The 21936-nt window shown below is 38.1% G+C and overlaps 2 pseudogenes across 2 annotated transcripts; both read right to left on the bottom strand.

Annotated features, from left to right (window-relative positions):
* Nucleotides 1-5533: 5533 nt before the first annotated feature.
* LOC143557748 (GPN-loop GTPase QQT2-like) lies at nucleotides 5534-8334 on the bottom strand (annotated as a pseudogene). Its single transcript, XR_013139627.1, has 5 exons — nucleotides 8250-8334; nucleotides 7480-7706; nucleotides 7101-7391; nucleotides 6380-6586; nucleotides 5534-5761 (listed from the first exon to the last, which is right to left on the bottom strand). The product of XR_013139627.1 is annotated as a GPN-loop GTPase QQT2-like (transcript).
* Nucleotides 8335-9177: 843 nt separating this feature from the next.
* On the bottom strand, nucleotides 9178-11292 carry LOC143557741 (uncharacterized; annotated as a pseudogene). Its single transcript, XR_013139625.1, has 2 exons — nucleotides 10952-11292; nucleotides 9178-9953 (listed from the first exon to the last, which is right to left on the bottom strand). The product of XR_013139625.1 is annotated as an uncharacterized LOC143557741 (transcript).
* Nucleotides 11293-21936: the final 10644 nt, after the last annotated feature.

Genomic DNA, 21936 nt, shown 5'->3' with positions numbered 1-21936 from the left:
TGTCAATAGGTTAGTGTTCAGTTCCCTTTTTCATGATTCATGCGGATAGACCGGCACTTTCATTTAATTTGATAACTGAACTTTTCCCCTTCAACTGACCTGCGTGAAGGTTTGTCGTTTATTGGGTTTATGCGGGTTTTGCCGCCTTCCCCAACTGACGGTTGCCCCCGCTATGAATCTGTTCAAATGATCATCTGGGTCGGATATACCATCATATGTGCCTATGCTGGACATTTGTTTGGCACTTTTTGGGGCGATTGCTTCCGCAATGTCCCTTGCAAATTTGGACGTTCCCGCATTTGCAACGTTTGGTCTGAATGTTTTTGAGAAGTCACGTGGACTTCCACCTGTGTTTTTTGGTTTGAAGGCTTCTCCAAAATGCCTTCTCGGTTGGGGATTCGTTTCCTTACGCTTCCCTTTTGCCCTATGGCGAGGGTTCGCGTCGGAGTCGGACTCCTCCGAGTCATCGTCCCAGTATTCTTCGAATTCGTCATCCTGTTGGACGGAACGCAAGCGTTCGTCCAACTCAGCTTGGAATTCCTTTTGACGTGCCTCCGCCCATGCCTTAACTTCATCGAGAGTTTGGCGGGGGAGTCTTGTTCGTTTTTCAAACTGGGTATCGGTGAATCCCAGTGAGCGATTATTTACTGCACTTGCCCCAGCTTGAGTAACTGGGGTAGTGTTCGTAAAATTTACTTCACTTGCCTCGGCTTGGATAGCCGGGGTAGTGTTTGTAAAAACTGTGTTGCCGGTATTCCCCCCAGTAGCTGGGGTTGTGGTTACCGGAGTTTCTTTAACCATCTTAGAAGTTTGAAAAAACTGGAGAAAAATGTTCTAGCTTTATGCACGGATGGCGCCAATGAAGAAACACTAACCGGACCCCCGGCAGATTACTGGTAACCTGGGGGTTAGATAGATGTTTCCCACGAGGGGTTAGACCCAGAGAAGATGGTTCTTCTGATAACCTGCAAAACAGACACCGTGAGCTTGTCACTGAGAAGGGGGGGTTCCTCCTTGTGACCACCCTCCGGCGTGAGAATCAGACTAGATTGCTCTTTAAATATAAGTGTATATTAAGAGATTGCTAGAGCAGATATAAGGTATAATATGATGATACAAGATAAGATATGTTGAGATTAGATGATCATACCATTTGGGGTATTTATAGCCGAAGGTAGGTTTCCGAGGAGGTGTGGCCGTTTGCAACAGTATTCCTGTTCCACCAACAGTGGCCTACGCACGTGCCCTGCTGGTAGTTGGTGGGTAGGTAGCGGCTGATAGTGACCAGGCCTGCTGTATACTATTCCTTTTCCACCAACTGCCGGCTATGCACGTGGTATGGCAGTAGTTGGTAAGTAGGCAGCGGCTAATAGTGACATACAGTACAGGAGCATGTCGCTCGCCATACTGTTGTCAATAAGCTGTCGTATCTTTAGTCAGATCTTTTTCCCATACCTCGTCAGGTACAGTACAGAAGATCTTCCCGTATCGTACGGACTGGCTTATTTGGGCGGGAGTATTCCTCCTCCCGCCCCTGTGCGGGATTGTTCCCGGCTTTGCTCATTCCTTCAGGTGACACTGAGTGACTGAGAGCTAAGTGCCTTGTGCGTGTAGCCTTGCTGCGCGGGTGGCCTTCCCTGATGGCTTGTATCCGAAGCTGCGGGAACAGGCGGAGTCCTTCACCATCGGGAGGCATTTCCTGCGGGAACAGCTTGCGTACTGCGCATAAGGACGTCACGTCTCTGAGCATGGTTGGTCCTGCGGGTCCAGTTGGTTTCTGCGCAGACGTCCCTCTTCAAGGTGAGCCTTGCGGGTCCAACTGGGCTCTGCTGGGACCTACCTCTTCAATTCCTCCAAAAAAATTACAAAAAATTGCCTTAAAACTCAAGTTCGATCACCGGATGGCGCCAATGTAAAAGCAAACCCTTCCAGATAGATTATCGAATTAGGATTAGCTCTAATTTGTAAAGATATGAGTGATATATGGAAATAATATAAGAGTGATATCAAAAAAAATAGTTTAAGGTGTAAATTGATGATATTGATATATTGAGCATTTTTACAGGAATATGAGCTATATATAGAGAACAATATGGCATCTACAATCGTACCATTGCCCCTAATGGTTGAGCACGATAGAGTTGTCCTTTTCCGGCTGTTGTCTGCTGTGTGATTCTCTCTGTCTTTAGTAACGTAGATGCTCTTCTAATCTCTTTCGTAACAATACTTTGATCATAGTTGTAGATGTTGTTTCTGAGATCCCTACAATTGGCACATCATTTTCTCTATTTGGGCTACTCTTTGCTATTGGGCCAGCTTCATTACTTATCCTTATCCTGGAAGCCCAATCTGGAGGTAACCTCTTCAATTACCTAGCTAAAACTATACCCGTTGTGATTCGTATAAGTTTTTATCAAAGCCGTTTGGGTATTAACCGTAATGACCATTTTTGTAAAATGGCCAATTGATAAACCTGCGGAGTTCTGCTCAAGCTCAAAATCTCAGGGATTCACTTGTAGACGCTAAATATGATATCATAGTGAAGGTGAAATTTGCATTTGATATTGTTGACTGTTGTGGTAGATTAATATGTTGATTGTTCTTGAAATATACAGGCTTACGAGTCACAGTCTCAAATATATATTCCTAGCAACTGCTAATGTTATTTTGCTGTTTTTAGAGGGCGCCAATTCTAAAGATGAACAAAATCAAGAACCGGTATGTGTAAAGAGTTAATCGACAAAGTTGTGTATTTGTTTCGATTATGCTATCAGAGAATATATCAAGGGTGTTCACAATTTCCAAGCTTTTTTTCTTTCTGTAATCACAACATGAATTGATGCTTTTATTGTTTCTTCATGTTGCAAATGTCACCTTCCTTTGATTTGTGTATGACAATGTTTACAAAGAATTGACAATATTGTTTTCATTGTTCAACAAATTTTCTAACCAACAAAAATGACAATGCCACTTATGGAAAAAGTTAAATTATAAAAAGAGATAAAAATAAGAAGTGTGAAAAAAATTTATGGTTTAAAAAAAATTCAATAAAAATAATAACAAAATCATAACTCTAAATATAAATCAAAAACGAAAAAAGTAAAAACACAAAAATGTTTTCCCCGTCATCCTCGTTATAAAAAAAAAGACGAAAAAGACACAATTTCAAGAAAAAAGGCAGAATGCCGAAAATAAACAAAAAAAACACAATGATAAATAAAAAAAAGACACAATGGATCGAAAAATATAACACTATGTCAAGCAAAATATAACACAATATTTACTAATACGACACAATATCGAGATAAAAAGACACAATACTAAGGAAAAAAGACACAACCAATGATGAAAATAACAAAAAACACTATGATAAATAAAAAAAGACACAATGATTTTTTTTCTTTAAAACTGGCTTTTTTTTATGAACTAGAAAGACGAGTGGAACATTTTAGTTTTTGACTTTTTTGTTTTTTTATTTATATTTTGAGTTATGATTTTCATTATTAACTTTTTTATTATTTTTTAGAGGTTTTTATTTGAACTACAAATCTTCTTTATTTTTTTATAGAATAACTTAACCCCATCACTAATAAAGGTTGTTTACAACAATTTACAAATTTGTGAAAGTCAACAATATTTATTTAAATATTACATAACTAGCTTTAGAAACCCGTGTATTACACGGTATAAGTTAATGTATAAATTACAATGAATAATTTAATACAAATAAAATAAAAGATAATTAAATCTCTTAATATCATGTAAAAAATGTATTACAAATATAGTCGCTCTATATCATCAAATGTATTTTAATTTTAAATCGAGAATGGGTAGTTCTACCATCGGTTTACAATAATGAAGTAATGTCGCTGGAAGCAACAATTAAAACAATTAGGCATTTAGATCTGAAAGTTGTAGTTAAAGTCTTTTACAAAAATGTTTTTCACTCAATCCCCTAAACCCTAAACCATAAACAAAAAAAAAGGCACCGGATTTTCCTTTTTGAACATCTTTCATGATGTCCTTGTAACACACTATAGTCTTATACTAAATATAAAAAATGAAAATTTTGCCTACGATTTTTAAGACTTATTAAACATTGAATATTTGTAAAAAGTAAACAAAATTATTATAGTTTTCTTCATATGAAAATGTCTCAAAAATTAAATGTTAGTGTACTCTTTAAACATAAATTCTTTTATATATATTTTAATTTTAAAAAAAGTATCTTTATGACACGTAATTATTATAAATGTTAATATTTTTTTTATTAAGTATGTTTACATTATAATTTATAGCATTAATAATTCAATCAATAGAGATTGACCAATTAATACGGTATGTTGAATTTATAATCAATACTATTTTTATAACCAAGATATTTTTTTTCTTTTTCCATCAATAGAAGAGGAGTGATTTGGACGAGAATTTGATAGTGAGAATTAACCTTAGAATGCCATGTGTCATGATTATTTTTTTTATTAGTATATAGGTAGATTTAATGTTATAAGATTATTATTTATTATTTATTTATTTATTTTCTGCATCGTGCTATTTTTTTTCTTTTTTTTGATTATTCAGTGAGATGTAACACACGTGTTCTAACCTAGTTTTAAGACAAATAGCAGCATTCATTAATTCTGCATATGTCAACATAAACACCAAACCATTGCAAAATTTAAGCACCCATGACATTAGCCAGGTACCACCAATATACTTAGGGCGCGTTCGTTTCAAGAACTTTTTTTAAAGGATTTGAAATTGGAATTGGAATTGGAATTGGAATTGGAATGGAATGTTTGAGAATCCATATAATGTGTTTGGTTGGTTAATATGTATTGGAATTGGAATTGGAATTGGAATTGGTTTCAAGCTGACATGAGTTTTCGCACTGGACGAGTTGGGTTTCGGTTTCCTTTGTTTCTTTTTGGTCGGTTTCGGAGCACTGAATGGGTTGGGTTTCGGTTTCTTTTGTTTGTTTTTGGTCGGTTACGGATTCGTTTTCGGCCTTTTGTTTCGTTGTGGTCGGTTTTTTCAGTTTCATTTATGTTCGGTTTTAGTTTTTTTTTTCGTTTTGATCGGTTTTTTCAGTTTCCATCAATTCGGTTTAGTTTTGGTTTGTGTTTCGTCTTTGTCGATTTTCGGTTTCGGTTCATTTCTCTCTTTTTTAAAGAACGAGGGCAAAGTCGGAAACGTTTTATTTTTTTTACATTTTTTGTTTTTTATTTATATTTTGAGTTATGATTTTTTTATTAATTTTTTAGAGAGGTTTTTATTGTTAATAAGAAAATCGTTTATTTTCTATAACAATCCATTCAAATAGGTGGGATTTTAAAATCCTATGAAATGTGAGATTTGATGGGATTTAGTTTCCATTTCCATTCTTTCATTTAATGAAACGAACATATCAATTCGTGAGATTTAAATCTCATTCATTAGAAATCCTTCCAAATCCTTGAAACAACACGACCGCCGCCGCCACCGCCGCCGTCGTCACGAACATATCAATTCATGGGATTTAAAATCCCATTCCTTATAATTCCATCTTCGTCATCATCATTTCCTCATCCCCTTCATCTTCATCTTCATCTTCATCTTCCATCCTGCTTGTACTACCTTTACCATTATCTTTTAAACCAGTACTCAGCACCACGTTCCGCCCCCTGATTTCTCCATATCCTTTCTCAATCTCTCCATGTTCTCTTTCCTGCGTTCTTCCTCTAATCTTCCCTTCGTTTCCCGTCTTTTGTCCAGCTCAGCTCTACACAAACCCGATTCAAATTTTACTATATTAGATATAAGTTCTCTCAAAAACTGATAAATTCAGCTCCAATGTTGCAATGTTATTAGAGAACATGTTATTTTTCAAGTGTTGGTTCAGATCATGTAATACAATTATATGATACAAAACTTGGTTAGATTTTGTATGTTGTTGTTATCGAGTTTTCCTGTTCTAACTTCTAACCCGTAAGTCCGTAACCAGTTTGCCAAAATGACCACCTTTTAATTTCCTAACAAGAACCAAAATAACCATTTCTAAATCAATTCCATTTTGGTCCAAATGGGCATAAATGACCACTGTTTTAATCAGTTACCCAGCCCGACCCGAACCTGTTTCATCACGATAGCCATAAATAAAGTACCTTTTCTAATAGCTTCCAAGATTCTTTCTTAAAACCACTTTTAAATTATTTTGTAATCTTTAAAACACTTTCAATAATTGGCTATATAAGGATATATATTAACTACTAAATTAATAAACTTTTATGGTAACCATATTAAACTGCAACCACGGACCCCATACTATACCAACGAGGCCAAGTAAAACACAATTTATATAGAATGTGTAACATCGACAACAAAGGGACTGTAGAAATACTTGTAACTTTCCATGTACTCATCTGCGCTTGCTTGAATAGCTTTAAAGAAAGCATCCATCCCTGCACCAGAAACTGCTGAAACTCCAACAGCCCTTTAAGTTTTTATAAAACTCCTCAAGAGCAAGAGAAAGACTTCGAGTCAAATCTGATGGGTATGAGTTGTCATTTTCTAGTGCAGCATCAAACACCTCAAAATCTTCCATCCACTAGTCAAAAAATTGTTCAAAATCTTCAATTAAAAAGATAAATGAGTGCATCTTATAATATTCAGATGACATGTGATCATTATTTCAGCATACCAATATCAAAAAAACTATAAGCATGTCTATTTAAGTTACATTTACTAATTTAAAATGTCAAATTGAGAATTACACTAAAAGATTTAACTGAAAAGAAAATGGGTCAACAGGCAAAACAGATAAAATGTATGAAACCCTCCTCAATCTTTTTCTTAAAGCATTAGATTGTTTTCTAAATAAATAGCACAGTTTCTGACTTTCTATAATCATATTAGTAGGCTTGTAAACAAACTAAACGAACATGAAAGGTACATGCTTACATATGAGTGCACAAATTATTTATCAGAAAAAATAATGGAAAAAAAATTGTTCATGAGTCACGCAAACCATCACAAAAAAGTGGCTTTTGACCGATCCAATTCAGAAAACCGTTACATAAAAACACACTAAAAGTAAAATTAATTTAAAAACTGTATTTTACCTCCAAAGCAAATTGGTGCTGAATAACATCTGTCTTGTTGAAAACCACAACCATGGGCAAACGGGTTTTATAAAGAATGCTACACGCATAAAGCATGTTACTCATAAACGTATTCGGACTCTCTGCACACGGTGTATCAACAACATACGCGATCACAGTTGGAAAAGTTGAAGCAAACGCCTCAGTAATTATCGTTCCCAATGCAAACAAAGTAAATATCTCAATTTGACCAGGAGTATCCACAAGAACATAATCAAGTTCATCCGCTCGCCTTTCAATCATTTCTACAACCTAAAAACCACAACACTATTAATTTTATATATATTAAAAACCATCAAAAACTTTACAAGCAGAAAATGTATGTGTTACTAATAATTACCTTGTCAAATTTAGTGGTGAACAAGTTGAGTGAAGTTAATATTCCTCCATTGGGTCCAAGATTGAACTGTTTCATGACTTCTTTGTAGCGAACAGTGTCTCGTATGTCGATATTGGCACCAAATGGCAGAGTCATGACAGCTGGATCAAGATTCATTACGTAACCTTTTATGTTGGAAGCATGTGTGTGACAGACGGTTCTATGAAGGAATGTTGTCTTCCCGCTTCCTGTGCATTATAAAACATTGATTAAACAGAAAAGTTGTAGAATGAACACGAATGGAGTATGTTCGTGTTAATTTGTTCGATTAACTTTAACAGAACAACTGATCAAACACGAGCAAGGTGTTCTTGTTCGTGTTCGTTAAAAAAAGTAAGTGTTCGTGTTATTGTTCATTTGTTACGATAATAGTATAAACGAATGGTTCATGAACGTAACAGAACATAGATGAGTGAGCTAAACCAATTAAAAGTAAATGTGAACAACAATGCGTTGGTCTTAAAAAACCAGACAATATGTAATGGCCTAAAAAAATGCTTATACTAACGAGCAAACTTAGATAAACGTAAACTAATGAAAACATATAAACAAACGAGACATTTGTTCATGTTCGTCAGTATAACTAAATGAACGGAGAAAATTTAAAAATTTTGTTAGTGTAGTTAAATAACTGAGCTTAAACAAACTTCATGCCGAACGGTTGAGTTCATTGACAAGTCTAAGAAAACTCAAAACTTAGTGTTAACAGGGTCAAGTAAAATGATGCATACCTGCCATTCCAACAACAATGATGATAACAGGTTTCTTGTTGAAAGCCGTTGAGGACTTGTGTATCTGCAAATACTCCATTGACATGGTGATGTCATCTTTCACTTCCTTTTACATTTGTGGATTTGGTTGGCACATCTTCAGCTTCTTGATTGGGAGGTAGCACCGGCGTTGTTGATTGCAGATGAATGAAAAACTTAATAGTTTTTTGATAGTATTTAGTTTAGGGCTATAATTGTAATATGTGAGAATGGCATCGATGTTTTGAGATTATTTTCTTCTTCTCTTAATTGATCATTGATGATACGTAACAAGAAGCAACTTCGTTCCACTGTTATTCAAGTTTTGAGGTTTTAAATTTCACATTATGTTTTGACAAAGATGATGGATGATAAACTCAAAACATTACCTTACCGTCCTAGTTCACTCGGTTTAAGATGCATAATGAGTGGACTTTGAAAACCCTTTGATTTCTTTAGATTTTATTAACATCCAGTAATATTTATATGATTACTTGAGATTCATTTCATTTTAGTACAAAGGTCTAATTGATTCTTATCACCACTTCATTTGTCATCGTATCCGGTATGACAAGTGTGTATAGTCAATAACAGCCTACTTTTTAACTTCGGTATGAGCATTTGAGAATCTTCCACTCGAACCCACTAAACCCATTCGGCCCAGCCCCCCAATATCACCCAAATAACAACGCATCATACAATACAAGAGCAAACATTTCAAAAGATGTAAAACATAAAATGTCAAATCTTTACATGGGTGGGTGTGATCCAAATCTAATGAATGTTCAAATTCAATAAGCATAAACAAGTCCTTGGCAAGGGAATCATTAACACAAACATAAATATTAAAAAAAAAAGCAGCTTACTTTCCTTTTAATTTGAGGTAGAGATGCAAATGGCAATTGAGAGATTTCATCACAATTTATCTTTTTATCCATCCTAAAAAGCTTCTAACTTTAACACCACCTTGATTCCCTTCTTTACATCCCTTTTTATACATACACGAGTATCTACGTTTGACTTTGCCTATTCTGCCTCCTCCTTCCCGATCTCCCCAGTACCACCCTACCCTGGCGACGAAGGCGGTTCACAAGTGACATGTCATTGCCACCGACATCCTCATCATCACTATCACCGCCGCCATCATCATTTTCATCATTTCTACCAAACGAGCCATCATTGCCGCCAGCACCAAACGCGTGAAACAACAAAAACACATTAACAAGACTGTTACCAGCCGCCGCACGGCCGCCAGTGTTGCCCCGCCGCCCTAAACCAAAACCATCCTCCTCCTCATCATCATCTGAGTCTGACCCGTATGGGTTCCTCTCGATCACATATCACCAAACACCATTGCTCCCGGCATTGATGCTGTCACCATGCTAATCACGTCTTCCTGCTCTCTCTCCCGCTCGAGCCGCCGCCACTTCTGTTCCTGATCTGGGTCCACTTCCCGTGGCTTGGAGCACGGGTGCATTGACTTAACATGCTTCTTCAGCTCCTTATAGGCGCCGATAAACGAACACTTATCGTGCATACACGTTCTTTTCTTACAGTTGAGATATTCCCGAGTGGACTCCACCACTGTCCACCCTTTGACTTGGCCTCTGCAAAGGGGGCATGCCAGCTCAGCCACTTCACCATGCTTCTCAACGGGCCAACCCAACAACGTATCAAAAGCATTACCTATAGTTGTAAAAGGTGGTGAGTGATTAGAAATGTGTACTTCTGACACAACACAACATGAAATTAGGGGAGTTGGGTTTATAATCTAAATTCTGGTCAGTTTTGGGTTGAACCCGCCAACACGTTTAGCTAGAGGGTGTTTGTATCAGCCTGACTGTTTGATCCATTTATTTATTTTAAATTTGTTTTATGTAATAACTTAAAACATATTTGGGTTATTTTACCAAAGTTTAAAAATGAAGGAACATAGTTTATACATAAACGCTTCAAAAAATTTTAAACATATGCAAACTTAAAAGAGTTTTAAAGTATTAGTATGCAAAAGAATACTAAATACCTTTTTTGGGGTTAAACGACTTGTGTTCGTGTCAATCCGCGAATTAGGGGTGAGCAGAAAAAAAAAAAGCAAATTGAAAACAAACTAACCGAAATAACCGAAGCATACAAAAGACCGATGGTTTGGTTTTGTATGTTCTAAAAACCGAATTTTAAAATTGGGTTTCGGTTTTGTATTTTCTGAAAACCGGAAAAAACCATTTTACTTTTTTTATGTTATTATTGAATTTAAAGATTATAATTTTATTTTTGAAAGTCAAGTACATTATAAGATATAAACAATGGTGTAGCCCAAATAATTTAAGCCCAAATACTTAATAATTAATTATTCATTAACTAGCAAAAAGTTTGAGACCCAATTCATTTGCTTATCACTTTTTCTGCTTAAAAATTTCAAGGCCAAATGGCAAAACCGAAAAAAAACAAATCTAATTGTGAAAACTGAAAACAGAAAAAACCAAAACTGAACAATTTTAAAAACCAAAAACCGAATTTTTGGTTTGGTTTGAGACCCAAATGGGCCCATGCACAACCTACCAGCTGCCAAAAATACTTAGGTCGTGTTCAAGTTGGTGCAAAACTTCCGCGTCCATGTCGAGTCTGACCCCTCAACCCGTGAACACGACCCGTTTAGCAGCCCTATAACAAATCCAAAACATTACCCATGGTTGTTAGAGACGGTGGGTGATGTGGGGACGAAGATATAATTTTGGTGTAGGCTTTTTTGTACTGGTCGAGGCAGTTGGAATATCGAGAGCTAGTACCGCACATGTATGGGCGGCAACCCTTATCATGTGAAGAACATAGAAGAAGAACAGCATTGTGAGGATATTCCATGCATACCGAGCAGGTAATATCTTCTAAGTCTTTTTTGGAGGTTGACTTTTTTTCATTCAGATTTGATAAATGATGTTCACAAGTGAGCATTGGATACGGGGTTGCCCTGCAGTTTCTTGAAGCCATTCTGCGTCTTCCTCTGGTACCTTTCGCCATTCTTGAAATAAACCTGTTAATCACGGAATTTTAAAACAGATTTAGTTAAGGATGGATTGATACAAGTCATGGTTTATCTCTAGCGGGTCAAATATGGAAAATGAAAAAAAAATTAACTGAAAAGGAAAGAGGTAAAACGGATAAAAAAAAATAAAACCTTCCAAAATATAAAACCTAAAACTTAACTCATTTCTGAAATAATATGATAAAGAAAAAAAAAATAGAACGGATCAAAAGTCGTCCTAAAGCATTCTTAGAACATAAAACCTTCTAAATCATTTAACTTGCAAAATAATTCATTACTTAAAAAATACAGTTTTTGATTGTTTATAAAAAAAAAAAACCTAAAAACATTGAACAGAAATGTTTCTGGTCAAGCCAAACTGAACAGACCTATTTCTACCTATACTACAAAATTGCCCATTTTTGCTGACCTCTTAATAACCTGCCTAATTTCCCTAACAAATCCAAATTATGTATGTTTAATTTTAAAAAACAGTTAAAAATGCATCTGTTCCAAAGGGCATAGAAATATGCCGTAGTACCTAACAGTTCAATGTATCAAGAAATATCCAGAACCGCTCATTCACAAAAACATTTGTAAAAAACTAAAAAAAGCTATGTCAAGAGCGACAAGAATGAGACATAAGCCAAATATCTGGTAAAAGATACTACTATTCTGATCTTGAAGTTGACGGTGGCCAATTTGAACTCACAGTCGAATGAAGATAGTTACTTTAAATGTTGAAGTTTCGTTTTTATATATACATATCCATATTGATATTTTCATTTAACCCTATCCTTAACAACGATGACAGATAACTAAAAACCCTTGAGAGAAATCTTTGTGTGATTATGGAATCCGGTAATATTTAAAAATGCCCATGTATGCCCAAATAATATATTATGGAAAAAGAGAGATTCAGACAAATTTAAACCTCAAAGCAACTTTTTATTTCAACAAGTTAACACCAGTATGCAACTACCCTAAAATGACTTGCTAACAAGACACAACTAACAAAAGCAACAACTTGAATGAAAAGTAGTCTGTCGATAACGCTGATTAAGATTTAAAACCAGATAGATCACCTCGACAATGTGATCACAGCCTCGTAGAGTAAGCTAAAAAGGGTAAAAACGAGATCAGGAATGAAAATATGGTCAGATAGATTGTCTAAGCACGCATCAATCTATTTAACAAAATGATGTTAACAATACTGAAAATCCAGATGCATAGATCACCCAATATTCAAACATAATTGGTTTGAAAAGACGATCCACACAAATGTAGCACAACACATCTCGCACAGCAGACATCAAAATCATCATAATTCAGATCATGCAACTAATAAACTTTAAACCATGTTAATAACAACTAATTAGCAATGTTGAAGCAAAAACCAATTAATAACCAAGTAAGTAACGCTCAAATTCGTAAAATTGAAATTTGATTTCTTATAAATTGACATGAATCAAATGCAATGACTCGTAAGGTAAAAGCAAATCTGGATCCAAGAGCAAATTCAGATAAGATATGTAATAAAGCAAGTCATACATACATATATATATATATATAGGTAGCTAGAAAGGTAAACAACATGGTGTATCACGCGAGTGACAGTTAGGAATGAATTAATTCATGTTCTTACTTACATCACAAAGTCATCAAATAACTTGTTTTAATAATAAAAAAAGGCAAAAGCACATGGCGTAGCCCTAATCTGAGATTCCAACTTTATCAAATTATTATTATTATTATACGATGATTATATTTAGAATCAGTGAAAGGAAAACGATGCATACCTGAAGAGGATGATGATGGTTAGGGTTTGGTTACGGAGGAAATGAGCGGAGCGGTTAGATCGATGGCATTTCGATGATGTTATGGATTCGATTCCTCTTCTACCATAATACTCTTCTTTCTTGTTCGGGTTAAAGCCGGTTTCAATCTGGTTAACCGATCAAAACCCGAACCAAAACCGATCTTAATATTGTAAGAAACTGGTTTCAACCCGAATTGAAACCGATTATAAACCGGTTTTGACTTTTATTGACCAAACCGAACCGATTTTAACCCAAACCGGCTTTGAGTTTTAAACCAGTTTGTGCACCTCTAATTTGGGTGGATCCTCCAAGATGTCAAACATGTGCTAAAATACCATATTTGGTAGGTTTATATAGACCAATATGCCCTTTTCATATTGACCAAAATAAGCAGCCCATTTCATATATACCAAAATGCCCTTTTCATATAAACCAAAATAGACCAAAGCATCACAATACCCTATTTGGCCCGTTTATCAGTCCAGTGTTTGGTTAATTGTGCAGATTATTGTCACACCTCAGCCTAAGACGGAAATGCCGGGGCGTGAGTCGATTGTTCACAGCTCGAAGATACTATCATGAATATAAATGACAATATCTATTTAATTATTTTATTTCAAAGAGTACACACAATTTTATAAATATTACAAAACAATTCAAATAAGTAAAATATAATCCAAGATAAACTTAAATAATGACTGTCTTCATTAAATCCTAAGGTCTGGTCTAGATGTCCTTTTTACGTCAAACTTCAATTCAAAACAACCTGTATATGCGTAGAAAATAATAGAGTTTGTCAACAACACATGTGGAGTGAGATGATCACCAATTTTGACACTACCAATAATATGTATATAATATATGATAAATGTTAAATGCGCAAACAAACATATGTGGGTAGTAATCAATCAAACCATAACAAACGATATACAAACCATAGACATGCTAGTGTGCCATTAAACCGTTGCCATGCGAACGGGCATTGGTTACAATAACTGACTGAGGTTGTCGGTTTACCATCGCCAAGCGAATCGGGCTCAGGTTACTACGACGGCGTATGATTATGCTGCCTGAGATATATTATGATAGACCTCTCCGAATGTGATAAAATAAACACTTAAACAAATAGCAAATAACATTTAATTGATATACACACAATGATTATGTTTACGAGTTTGTGATATATATATATATATATATATATATATATATATATATATATATATATGATAGAAAATATGAATAGGTACGCATATATCCCCAAAACGTTTAAAAGCAGTGAAATAAAAAGGGGAATGATCAAACTCACCTTAAACCGAAGGCAAGTGTATAATGATAACGATAAACGAGTTAATGATTAAGCGAGTTGTCCACTAACGCATTGAACGAAACAAACTAACTGAACCTGAAACTTTGAGATATGAAATATAAGTAAAAACAAACTCGTTACCGTTAGAATCGTTCCAAACGGATATTTAGAACTCCGAACAGCGAGTCGGAAGTCGCGTTTTGGGAAGTAGCCTTAAAATTTCATTACGAGAATAAAAGTCTTCTGCACCAAACATTGGTTCTGACCAGAAGTATGAGAAAACGAATAGTCAAACTTGTTGACTGTTTTGCCCTTTAACGAGTTTTAAGCAAATTGACCTGTCAACATCCATCAACCATGGAAATTGATTGATTATTGTTGACTAGGGAATATGTATGAAAAATTTTACAATTTACAACTTTCCCAGAAAGTGGAAGAATCAACCAGAAAGAGGAGTCAAAGGTTGATGTATAAGCAAAGTCAACCGTTTAGGTTTGAATCTTCAAACGAATAAGCAAAAACCGAAGAAGATTATGGTGAACAGAAGGGGTGACGGCTGAGGATGCTCTCTTAGGGTTTAGGTAATATTTGTGGCAGGTTATAATGAGTTGTTTATATAGGGATTACTAAAACGAAACAATTTTGGTTAATTCACTCGTTTAAGTAACCGAATATGCATTTAATGACCGAATCAATATAATAACTAGAAGATTCCGTGCTTTATCAAGGGGTTAAGAACATGGACATGTATTGTAGTTATATTCCTTTTCTTGGACCTTAATTTACTCGATTTATGCAAAAAAATAAGTGATTTGGATGCTAAAAACGAACTAGGAAACAATATCAAGCAAGGAATCTGATCAAGTTTGCCATAGCAGCGCATGGCCACCCTAAGGTAGTGCCACCACGCGGCGCTCCGGCCTTAAGGAGGTTGGAGTTTGATTTTTGGCAAGTATGGTCCTTATATTTTGAAAATTGGCTAAATATTGAACCTTATATGCTTAAACAAGAAATGAACATCTTAGAAAGTATAAAGGGTATAAAATGAAAATGTAAATCTTAATTACTTAAAATTGTTTGATTTGATTACTAATAAAGATTCGAAAATGTTCCCGGAACAGGTTATGTGTAAACGAATACGGGTTTGAAAAATCCGAGATGCTATAATTATCCATACAAACAGTAGTTGACTTTCGTAAAGTCAAAATAGCCAAAATACAAAAACATGGTTTGCAACAATTTGCAAACCAAATCTGATAAACCCTTTTGCATATTACCACACTTGGGCCCATTGCAGTTTGTATCAGAAATGTGCATATTACCAAAATGCCTTTTATCAGCCTGCATGTCTATGCATATTAATTGTACAGGTTACCCATTTACCACAAAATCACATGTGCAGCCAAGGTAATTTGAACAAAAAATGACAATATACATCAAAATCTAACAATATACCTAAATGCCCTTGTTAGTGTGTAGATCAATTAACCATGACAAGATCTGTTTTGAAGAAGCGTGTATCGACTTACTTGTATATGATCAACGTTCCTCGGGTACGAGTGTGCTATATCACCGATGGTTTTCCGAGATACGAGTTCTTCCACCTACAAAACGAACAGCACCGTGAGCTTACCCCTCAGAAAGGGACAGAGGGGTCCTCTTTGGGGTAACCCTCCGGTGTGAGAATCAGGTATTGTAGGAGAAGATAATCAGGATGTAAAAATGAGTAAAGGACTTAGAATATATTTTCTTGCCTGCCTTTGCACTGTTGAGGTGGTGTGGTATTTATAGTATTAGGGTTTCCAATGATTGGGCTCAGACCCAATTAGGGCCTTTTTGGCCTCCTCCTATTGCTTCGCACCACGTGTACTTAGGACACCTGGTGCATTTTCATTGATTATTCTCTGACCAAAGTATTTCACCTGACCCATGTGCCATCACGTGGTGGCACATGGGCTTTGCTGAGTTGTCCACCCTTCATTGGCAGCTATCAACATCAGCACATTTTTTATTCCTTAAACGATACCTTCTGGAAGGTTGCCTGATGAGTACAATCATGGTTGTCCTTATCCTGATTTGGATTAGACTATTGTCTCATTTGTTGTGTGTCGCTTACGCGCGGCCTTTATGCGCCTATCCCGGGGATGCGCAAGGTCTTCTCTTTATTCTCACAGATGTTTCATGCGCTTGCGCGTATGTGATATGCGCCACGCGCAGATGTTTCATGTGCTTGCGCATAGGTTTTGGCTTTGTGTCTTCATGACATCCTGATTTCAAGCCTCTTGTCTATATCTTGTGGGTTGACCCGCCCCGCTCGATGTTAAGGCGGGTGCATACCCCTTCAAGCCCCCCCAGTCTAATGTGTGTCTTGTCTCGCGCGAGCGAGGTAAGATAGATATTAGACTTAATAGTTTGCTTTTTCAATAGGGCTTGTTTTTTCTTTTTCTTTTCTTGTATGCGCGTTGCGCGAAATTCCATCCCTTTGGTTAAAACGAATCGTCAATGCACGTGGTTGGTTGGTGTTGACATGCATCAGAGATAGAGACGTTATGTGTCAGACCTTTCGTGTGCTCGAGGTGCTACAGTGGCCTTTCACGTCTCCTCATGCAGTGTCAGGAACACGTGTCGCGCTTATGTTGGCCTACGCCTGCGAGTGGGGGCGCGTGAGCGTAGATCTGATTATTACTTGTTTCTCTTTCTCTCCCCTGGGCCTATAAAACCAAACCTTTTGAACGGTTTTTTCTTCATCTCCACTGTCATTTTCAGAGCTTTTGCCTATCATTTACATTCCGATTAAGAGCTTTCGTTTTCGTCCCTGAATTCCGTGCTTAAAGTAACCATATTGTTCGATTCGCAATTGTATGTCTGATAACCCAGACACCACAATTTCCCCTAGTAAAGGCCGTGTAAAATCAGTGGTTATGTCTACTTTGAAGAAAACCGGCAAGGGTATTCGGGTTGCCGAGGCTTCGTCGGAGGAGGGGGGAAAGAATAAAACGGCGAAAAGATGGGACGAGATCCCCTGCAAGTTGAAACAGCCTGAGCTTGATAGTCTCATTGCTTCTCAAGGTTTTCTCCCTGAGTATGGTTGTCTGCTCCCGGCAGCCGGGCAGACGGCGGCGGATCCTCCCGCTGGCTATATCTCTTTATATTCTCACTTTTTCACCCGCTGTAATCTTCGTCTTCCGATGACGAGGTTTATAGGTGCGCTCCTCCAATTTTACGGGATTCATATATCTCAAGTCCATCCCTGTGGATTAGTGCGCATGACTCATTTTGAGTTCATGTGCAAAGCTCAGCGCGAGGAGCCCACCCCTCGGCGCTTTCAATTTTTTTATAAGCCGAAAATCCAAGATTCTTGGTTCTCATTCACACCGCGCAGTCAGAAGGTTAAGTGTTGCACTGTTACCTTCAAAAGCCTTCATGACTGGGCTGAAAAATTCTTTTATATCAAGGCTGGTGTTATTCCCATTCGTATGACCATGCGCGCGATTACTTCCGCGCCCGCGGATGATGACGTTCTTAAGAATCCATCTGGCGCGTGGGTTAAAAAATTAACTGCTGAACCATCCCCCGCCAAGAATATTTGCGAGGAAGCGTTGGTGGGGGTTGGTATGAGCAAGAGGTGGACTGACAGCGAGACTGAGCCTGTCATCCATGTTGATGGCTCAGGTGGGTTGTTTGTTCATTGCATTAATTTTGCGCGAGTATAATTCGTTTTGCTGATATCACTTGTCTTGTTTTATGCAGAAAGCAAGGAATACATCCACGCCGCCTATGACGAGCATACAGAAGGTGGCTCTGTCGCCCTGAACGCTGGGGAAGTTGCTTTCCCTGATCGCTTCGATGATATGTTCATCCCTGTCGACTTAGAATTTTACTTTGACAGCGATGCGCCTGGTAAGCTCTTGTATTTGTGTTTAGGCCCTTAGAATACCAAATTTGGTTTTAACATTTCTGTTGCGCGTATTGTAGATGCGCTCGCTAATTATGGGTTGGAGCCTGTGGAAGAGGAAGGGGAGGAGGAAGAAGCTGAAGCGCAAAAACTCAAGCGCAAGGCTAAAGGCAAAACTGGCGCAGGGACCAGTAAAAAACAGAAAAAAGATGGTGCCTCTGTTGCCCAGAATCTTCCTCCTACTCAAGTGAAGGGACTTGAGAAAACCAAGGGTTTTACTTCCAAGTTTTCCTCGTCTTCTTTGCCTCAAGGTGTGGGCAATCCTCCAGTCCACACGAGGTATGGTGCTGCCACCTCATCTCTGCGCGCGGCACACAAGGGAAGCGGTGCTGCGCCTGCTGTTTCATCTTCTCCAACAGGTATACTTTGTTTATGTTTTGTGGTTTTATGAGCGTGATTCCGATAGAGTTATTAATGAAGCTTTGTTCACTCAAATGTTTGTAGAGCCGGCAGCGTTGGTGGCTCAACCTCAGGCGCAGCAAGGTGCCAAGGCTATGCCGAAAATTGTTTTGAAGTCCTCTGTTTTGCCCTCAAAAAGGGGGAAAATGGACTTAATGGCGATGCTTAATTCGCGGACTGCGGTGCGCCAAGGTATTTATTGCGCTTTGATTGTCTGATTTTTTCCTTTAGTTCAAGTCATGAATCATTTCTCCTTGTTGGTTTTTTCATAGGAATTATAGCTGGCACACAAGCTGCTGGTGGCACTGCTAGCGCTGGCGCCGTTAGTTCTGCTCCTGCTCCAACAAGTACTGAATCTCCCCTCATTGGGATCACTAAGGAGCAGGAGACTATTTTTCGCGCTGCTCTAACAGCGTCAAGACCTCCCTCACCTCCTCCTGCGCGCAGCCCTCCTCGCGAGACTATTTTTGATTCTTCCAAGTCGCAGGAGAAGAGACCTGTTATAGAGGATGACGAGGAGGTTAATTTTGAAAATTCTGATGGTGGCTGCGTAAGCCCTATAGCGCCACGAGATTTCGTGGCGCAGCCTTTTTCTCATGGGGCAGGCAGGAGCTCATCAGCTGGCTCTAATCTTTCTGCCGGTTCTCCTCAGGTATAAGTTTATTTTGCTCCGCTGTGCAGACTTCCAAATTAATGTTTAGATAACTAAAACGTTTCTTTGCGTTGCTTTGTGTTTGTAGGGAGCCGATCACATATATCGCCCGAGCTGGAGTATCACTGAAGATAGCTCATTCCAATCCTTGGGCGTATGTGAAGACTTTTGGGCTCACTCTGTTCCTCCAGCTGAAAGGAGGTTTCAAGAGGACCGCGCTCGCGTGGATTTGCTTAATGACCACCTTTTTGCTGGGTCTGCGTTTTTTGCTGCCTCCCAAGAGCTTCGTAATGATTATATAAAGGTACGTGATGCCCTTGTGGAGGCCAAGCAAGAGGCTAAGATTTCTGCTTGGAATCTTTCTGATGCCCGAGAGAAAGCTGAGAAACTCCAAGCAGAACTTAGCGAGAACCGGGCAAGTTCCAACTCTGCTTTTGTGAAGCGCGGGCTTGAGCTGCAAGCTGCGCGGGAGAAACTGCAAGTGGCAGAGGCAGATGCGGCCAAGTACGCGCGTCAAGCGCGTGACCTGGAGTTGGCAGTGGAGGCGCGTGACCAAACTATTGCGCAGGTTAATACTGAAAAATCTTTATTGGAGACTGAGGTTGCGCGCCTGAAGAAAGAGCTCGATGCTGCGCGAGCGGAAAAGAATGAAGCCTTGGCGGCAGCAGCGTCTGACAAAAAAGAGCTAGAACAAGTCAAGGAAACTGTTAAGTTATTAAACTCTCAAATCCCTGCTCTTGAGACGTCTGTTTCTTCCCTCGCGCAGGACCGTCAATGGCTGATTTCACAGGGTGTGACTCGTTGCGCTTATGCCATGAAATACTCAGACGAGTTTCAGACCCTTGTGATGGACTGTAATGCGGCGTCGCGCTTGGTGGGTCGGGCTGAGGGGTTTAAGGATGGTTATGAATATGGCATGCTAAAGAAGAATCCATCCGACTACCCTTATCAGCTCGACGCTGTCTGCGCTGACATGGCTGAGGTGGGGGAGAAGTACTTGAATACTCCAATTCCCATCCTTGAGCAGGTATTTTAACCTTAATGAGTTTACTTGACTTATTTTCATAATCTTTGGTACTTATACTGTTCCTTGTGATTTGTAGATAGCCGCGCTTGCTGACCAGCCCGATCTTGGCGCTTTAAATAAATTACTTGATGAGTGTGAAGGTACTGGTGGCAATGATGATGGCGCGGGCAACGCTACCTCTGCCAGCGGCTCTGGCGTGGCCAAAGGACCTACTCCTGACGCTATCATGACAGAAGACGACTATATTCAAGACGAACAGCTTGATTATGGTAAGTTTGGAGATGACGAGGAGCGGGTTGCGCCAGATGCTGAGGGAGGAAATAATGATGAGGAGGATGAAGAGGCTGATATTAACATAGAGACTTGAAAAGCCCTTCTTGTTTTTTTTTTATTTTTTGTGTTTGTAGTTTTTACCTCATCATTTGTAAATTTGTAAACTTCTATGTTTCGGAATGAAATTTTGTTTTTCCCTTATTCGCATCTTGCGCATTCCCAATTCATCTCTTTATATTGCATGTGTGTGCTTGTTGAATATAAGGTATGCTTACACATTAAAACTTGAACAAGGTTGTAAGGAAATTATTTTTACTTAATCCTTAACAGTTGTCATATTTCAAGTTTTTTTTTTTTTTTTTGCGATATTCTGAATATGCTGACACGTGCCTTGGCATTTCATTATTCCTCTTTTGCGCGACGTTATCGTGCATTTATTATAGGGAATTATGAATGAGTTTTTTAGCCTTTACGTGTCAGTATGTGTTACTCTGCTTATATCCATTATAATCCCATGCGCGGCCCCGACCTGAGACCTTAACAACTATGCTTTGGCATCTGCTTTGCCTTAGTTGTGCTTAGGTATTTTTATGGTCCAGCTGCGCAATACGTAGGATGGATGCTATGAGTAATTTGAGCTAAGGCTCATATTATTGGGCTAAGGCCCTGACGTTTTAGAGTTAAAACTCGTTAACGCGTCTGAGCTTGAAGCTCGCGCATGTATGTTTTACTTCGTTTTATTTTTAGTTTGATGTCAATACAATGTTGTCATATTGCTCAAAATTAATAAAGGGAAGTGTGAAACATGTATGCAAAAGGTAATAGAACGCATATAGAGCGTATCATTATTCATAATTGCTTAAAAAGCCTTGATTACAAACTTGACAACTTTTACATGAAACATTTTCTAAGTTGTGCTGCGTTCCATGTGCGCGGGATCTTCTTTCCATTTAAATCTTTTAAAGCGTATGCGCCTTTTCCCAATTCTTCCGAGACTTGATAAGGTCCCTCCCAGTTGGGAGACATCTTTCCCGAGGGTATTGCGCGACTAGCTTCATTGTTCCGAAGGACAAAATCATTCTTCTTGAAGTGGCATTCTTTCACGCGCTGATTGTAGTATTCTTCTAGCTTTTTCGTGTATTTGGCTTCACTGATGATAGCCGCCTCTCTGCGTCCCTCAAGCAAATTGAGATCCAACCTCCTTTCTTGCTTGTT

The sequence above is a fragment of the Bidens hawaiensis genome, unplaced genomic scaffold, assembly GCF_021521415.1.
Source record: "Bidens hawaiensis isolate Kalapana, Puna unplaced genomic scaffold, B.hawaiensis_p1.1 tig00019103_1, whole genome shotgun sequence".
Taxonomy (NCBI): Eukaryota; Viridiplantae; Streptophyta; class Magnoliopsida; order Asterales; family Asteraceae; genus Bidens; species Bidens hawaiensis.
Note: the sequence above shows the minus strand (reverse complement) of the source record. Positions and strands in the feature narration are given on the sequence as shown.